Source organism: Ctenopharyngodon idella, chromosome 15 (genome assembly GCF_019924925.1).
Source record: "Ctenopharyngodon idella isolate HZGC_01 chromosome 15, HZGC01, whole genome shotgun sequence".
Classification (NCBI taxonomy): domain Eukaryota; kingdom Metazoa; phylum Chordata; class Actinopteri; order Cypriniformes; family Xenocyprididae; genus Ctenopharyngodon; species Ctenopharyngodon idella.
This window is the reverse complement of record NC_067234.1, coordinates 30,679,816-30,685,851: the sequence shown is the minus strand read 5'-3', so window position 1 is coordinate 30,685,851 and position 6,036 is coordinate 30,679,816.

The window sequence follows — 6,036 nt, the reverse complement described above, 5'->3', positions numbered from 1 at the left end:
CACCCAGTGAGGAACCAGACTCCGCTGGCGAAACTCATTATCCTCTGGCATTATAATGAATGTACATATGCTAAATATTATCCAGTTACACTGTATGTGTTGTACAAGTCATGCTGAATAGATTAAATTATCGGTTCTCACTGCATATATTGGGTGCTTTCTTAAACGTTTGGCTTAAAGGTAGCATATCTCGGCTGCCATGTCATGAAGTTTAGTCGAATGTCATCTGAATGAATGATCTTTGGAAGGCAGTCTTCGTTTTGTAGCCTCCATTATCCTTTCCATCCTCCAATCACTCATTCTCCTGTACACTAGTTCACAAAAAAAGTGTCTTCAGGTAATCCGCTCATGTGCAGAGACTCCAAGACATAAAATGGGTGTCGGACTGTGAAAAGTTGTGTAGGTTACACAACTGCACCAAAAGGCGGCAGTATTGGAGTGGATATACCATGTAGTTTGTGGTCTATGTGCACCTGACGGTGTTAATGTTAAATCAAAATGTTATAAAAATAAAAAATAAAAATTAGCCAAATCATTAAACTGTTGTCAAAGAAGTAAATGGTCCAATTTTGCTTGGAAACCAGTTTCCCAATCGCTCCTAGACTTCCTAAAACAGTATTACCATCCCACACATGTGCAGCTTCTATTGTCACAAATCTGTATTATTAAAACTATAATAAAATAATATCCCTCACAAATTTGATTTATTAATCTTTCCAAAAATCTTTGTCATTTTGTTCATGAAAAGTAATGGATACTGTCATCATGCCAAAATTGAACAGAAGATACAATACAATAGACAGACATCCATCTACTACACCATCAGTTTGATGCACATGTTGATTAATAGAGGAACTTGTTAGGCAAGAAATACTCACATTGGTGTGCACATGCAATAAAATGTGCAAACTTAAAGGCTTTTTGATTTACCCAACAAAACTAAGAGTTTAAAGGTTGAAACTCTCCTCTTCAACATCTGCATGTCTATCATAATCTGCCAGATTAATTGTCTGAAAGTTTGTACAGAAAGGAAAGGAAACATTTCTCTCTTTCCACAGCCCTGGAGGAAGACCTTTCTTCTTTCTTTAAATGGACAATGGTGAGATATGAATTTAGTGAATTAATAAGCCATCCATGCACAAGAAAATTTAGATAGCATAGAATCAACAAAAACACAAAGCCTCTTAATGGTTAATGCATCCTCAGTGTTTCATAATACGGCTGTTAAGAGCACATTTTCTCTGGCAGACACTCAGACTAGTAAAAGCACATGGAAAGCTGAATGAGTAGGCAGGTCTGTGTTTGTTCAGTGCAGGGTTACTGCTTCTGCAAAAATGTTGGCAGCTCGCTCTATGAACAGATTTATTTTTCCATAGACCCCTTTCTTTGCTCAACACAGACTGGAGTGTTGTACTACTGTTATTATTGAAGAAGAATCTCAGTCCAACTAAAAACAGAAGGTAGGTTTCAGAATAAATGTTTCCAACTTTATATACATGTAACCCACAGAACTTCATTTTGGCTGAAATCCATTCATATGGCTGCTCAGGCTACTTGGAAACTTGGAGACTGATGTACAGTTATGCTGACCATAGTGACAGCACATGAAGCTCCGAGCATGGACATTGACTTCTGTCAGTCACAATGTACACCTCACTTCTGTGGCAATTATATTTTGTTACATATTAGTTGGCTTATTTAACAGTATAAGTTCTATGAGGAGCACATACACCTTTCCCCCAGCTCCTGGAGGTACACCAATAGCACACAATCTTGAACTCTTCCTAATCAAACACACCTGATTCAACTCATCAGCTCGTTATTAGAGACTCCAAGGCTATGTTCAGACTGCAGGCAAATTGGATTTTTTCTTAAATCAGATCTTTTCAGGCAGACTGTCCACATTATTAATTGCAAGTGATCAGATAAGATTTGTGTGTCCAGACATAACCAGCCTATCTGCATGAGTTGCTTTGGTAAAGACGTAGGCGTACCCTCAAATGTGACGAGGATAAATAGAGATGCAAATCTCGCTCTACAAATAAGCGCCCTGTCAGAACTCCTCTGTCGCACAGGAAAATGCTGAAATCATTGGACATACCATTCGAACATCGTATGAATACTTCCAGCATTTCCGTCAGCAGTTTTGACATTATCGTCGTGTGTCACGTTAAGAGTGATGCAAAAGTTTGAAATCTGATTTGAGCAGCCAGAGCGTCTAGACTGAGACACATCTGTAAAAAATCTGATTGGAATCGCATTTCAAACCACCTCCATATGTGGTTTGAATCAGATTGAAAAAAAAAAAAAAAAAAAAACTCATTACATGTTTTTGTTTTTGCTTTCCAGATGTTTTTTTTTTTTTTTGCTTTCCAGATGTTCAAAAACCCGTGTACTCTTACGTACACTTCAGGCAGATCCATCTCACAAAATGCAACTTGACATCACAGTAAATTTCACTTAACCTGCCCCTGCCCCACACAACACTAGTGTATGATAGAAGAGTTATATTGAGATTTAACCACATACATGTAGCTATTTTAATCTAACATTTTTGTTTGTTTGTTTGTACCAAGTTTTATCATTTCAGTTGTCTAAATGCAGGTTTCTGCAAAATAATTTCTTTTAATAAGGCTGAGCAATATTTGGTCAATGTTGATTTATGTGTCAGCATTCCCAAAAAAATTCTCTCACGGTCCACCACTGGCCATGTGTGAACTCTTTGTATACGCTTTCTCCATTTTTTCTCTCTCAATCGCAATGTGAAACACTTGCATGTAAGACTACATTAAAAACAGTAATAATAATAAAAAAACAGGTTCATATGGTCACTCTGCCATGTGGACAAATCACTGAATTTTTAAGATATCAGAAATTAAAAATTCTATTCAGCTCTACAGTTGGACTCTACTGCAAACGTATCCAGTTTATGGTTCTACAGAACATTTACTGACACAAAAACACAGAGACTGCACCACAAAACACATTCTGTGAACCTTTTGACTTTCCTTCTTTGAGAAGCTTCAAAGGTCAAATATCCAGTAACGAGCACATCTATGAGTAACCTAACATGAGTAAGTTGGGAGGTTGACATCTGCCTGATAGATGGAGCAAAAACATGACCTCCAACCACTGCAAACACACACTGAGGCCACAGGCTATTCAACCACACAGGACAAACCTCAGTGGAGATGGCGAGTTACAAATAAACATAGACACTTTGTTACTCTAATGAACCCCATACTACAACATTTCAAGCTCTAAAAGTACACTTCCAGTATCATTATCAGAGCTAGTAACATAAAAATATAATAAAATGAATTATTACATAGAATAGCACTGCACTTCTCTCATTATCATCTTTTATTTAAGGTTTCATTATCACAATTAAGACCTATAACATAAATATTAAATATGCATTTGTTTGTGTGGCCTGATGCCATCTGCTGGTGACAGTCATATCAAAATATCTACAATTTTCATTAACACAGAAACCTACATTTAGACCCATTCACAGGCCAATTATAGAAAGCATCCAGTGTTGTTCTGTCAGAATTTCCAGTTTCCAGACAGTTTGAAAGCTAAGACTCCAGTTCCCTTGGCAGGCAATAAATCTACACTTCACCTCTTTTAGTCCAACCATAAACCTTGATCTCTAAAGGTGATCAGGTCACGCCATCAATAAAGTCTGTCATGGACATGTTCTTTGACTGTCTGTTATAGAATACTTACTTGCGGTTTTTGAGAGTTTTTTGGAAGTTCAAGATTCAGGTTTTGATGGGAATGAAATTTTGTAAAGGAGGATGTTTAAAATTTATAGCACCTCACCCAAGCCATAACCTGGACTGGCAGGTTTAATCCCTGATAGTTACGTCACATTGACTACACGCTGAATCAGCATAATTAGCTAATTTTCCTCTATTTTATTAAATGTTCATAAGGTGAATGACAATATTAGACTGCTGGAGTAGTTCGTACTCTACAAAAAATGGTTTTCAGTATGGTAACACTTAGGGTGGGGACAATAAATCGATTCATCCCGATTCGTGGATTGATTCTGAGATTTTCCAAACGCATCGCGATTCTCTCTTGAATCAATTCTAAACTTAACAGCAGATGGCGTTCTAGGTTAGTTTTTAACCGCGTGCTCAAATGCTCATTAAGAAGAGCACTCGTGCATTCGGCTGAGCCTGAGAATGTACTTGTACCTCAATTCACTTTAAACTTTTCGAACTTTATGAATGATTATTTTATAGAAGGTTCAAGTGGTGTGTGTAAGGAATTGGAAGCAAGCAGAGTACGGCTGTTTCTACAGCACGCAAGTCTATCTGCTGATCTGAGAAAGAATTGCAATTCAATGATTTATTGTCCCAGCACTAGTAACAGTTAATACTGTTCCGTCGTTAATGAATAAGTACACAGAAACACATTATTAATGCAACATTAACATTAAGTAACTATTATTAACTAACAAGAAACTCTGACTACAAAATTAGTAAGTAATATCACTCATTTGAATAAGGTAGTTCACTATTAGCTAATCAATAACTACTATTTTTTTCATACCTCCCAGAGTACTAATAAGAACTGGTAGGGCCTATATACAGGTTCATACTTAATGTGAATAATCCATAATTAATTCTAATGAAGATCTCTAGTAATGACTGAAGTGTTACTACATCCTTTTAAAGGAATTACTATTATTTGGACCAGTATTCTATAGTAAAAAGCATTACAAAACCCCCCAAAAGCTTACAATGGCTTCAGTCATTACTAGAGAGTTATCATGCTTTTCACTTTAGAATACTGTTTCAAATAATTAGTAATTCCTTTAGAATTATGTAGCAACACTTGAGTCATTACTGATCTTCACATTAGAATTAATTATACATTATGCATTATTCACACTAATTATGTACTTCTTAGTAGTCCTCTGGGAGGTATGAAAAAAATTCATACCGTAAAAAATTCATTCAGTAGTTATTGATTTGCTAACAGTGAACTACCTGATTCAACTGAGCACTGTGCTTACTAATTCATTAATCAGACTTTCTTGTTAGGTAATAGTGGTTACTAGAATGTTAATATCGCATTACTCATTTGTTCCTGTGTAGTTATTCACTAATGACGGAACAGTATTCTAAAGTTTTACCTTCAGTACAATTGTGTTGCTGGCTTGAAATGAAAATCTATATATTCACCTGAAAACAATTCATTCAGAACTGATGCCTTCTCACACATGGACATTCTGTTAGTCAAAGTAAGTGACCTGACTCGTGTAAGATTAACTTAATTACATGAACAAAATTAAACTTTAAGGTTATTCCCTTGTGTGTCTTTATTATGTCCACTCAAAAAAGGCATATAAGATCCTTCATGAATGTAGGAAGAATGAGGTACTGAGCTAAAGATGAATCTGTCCCTTGTGTCTGAAGAACAGAGGTGTGGATTTTAAAACCCTATCGTGAAATTCCAGGGGTGGTGGTGAAAGGTGTTGATCCAAGCAAAGGTTGAAAAGTGGGAAGCCATGGAATGTTACTTGGGGAAAGGAAAACCTGGAGAGCCTTTAGTTTACACCAGAGTCTGTTCTTGGAATCATTCTCATCCTAAGTGTGTGTGTGTGTGTGTGTGTGTGTGTGAATATGTGTATGCGCATGCACGCAATCATCTGTTTTACATAACTGAACCTTTCTGTGAGAACACAATCTTTATAAATGTTTCTAAACTCGTTATTTTTCAACTCAACACTACTTGGCAGCACAAAAAAATCTACAGAAATGAAGAAATAAATACATAGTGAAAAGGAAAGCAGTTCAAGCTAACCCAAGAGGGCCATCATACACATTTTTCTGTGGCAAGCCTGGCAAGCCTGACCCCAGGACACTTCTCAAAAGGGTAATAGGAACATTGTATGTTGTGGTCCCATTGTAAATAAACATCTTGAGCAGTGAAAAAAAGCTTGTCATTTTTTTTTTACAAATATGTTCTACGACCACAGTAAGGCATGCTTAATAATCTTGGCAACAACAACAGTAA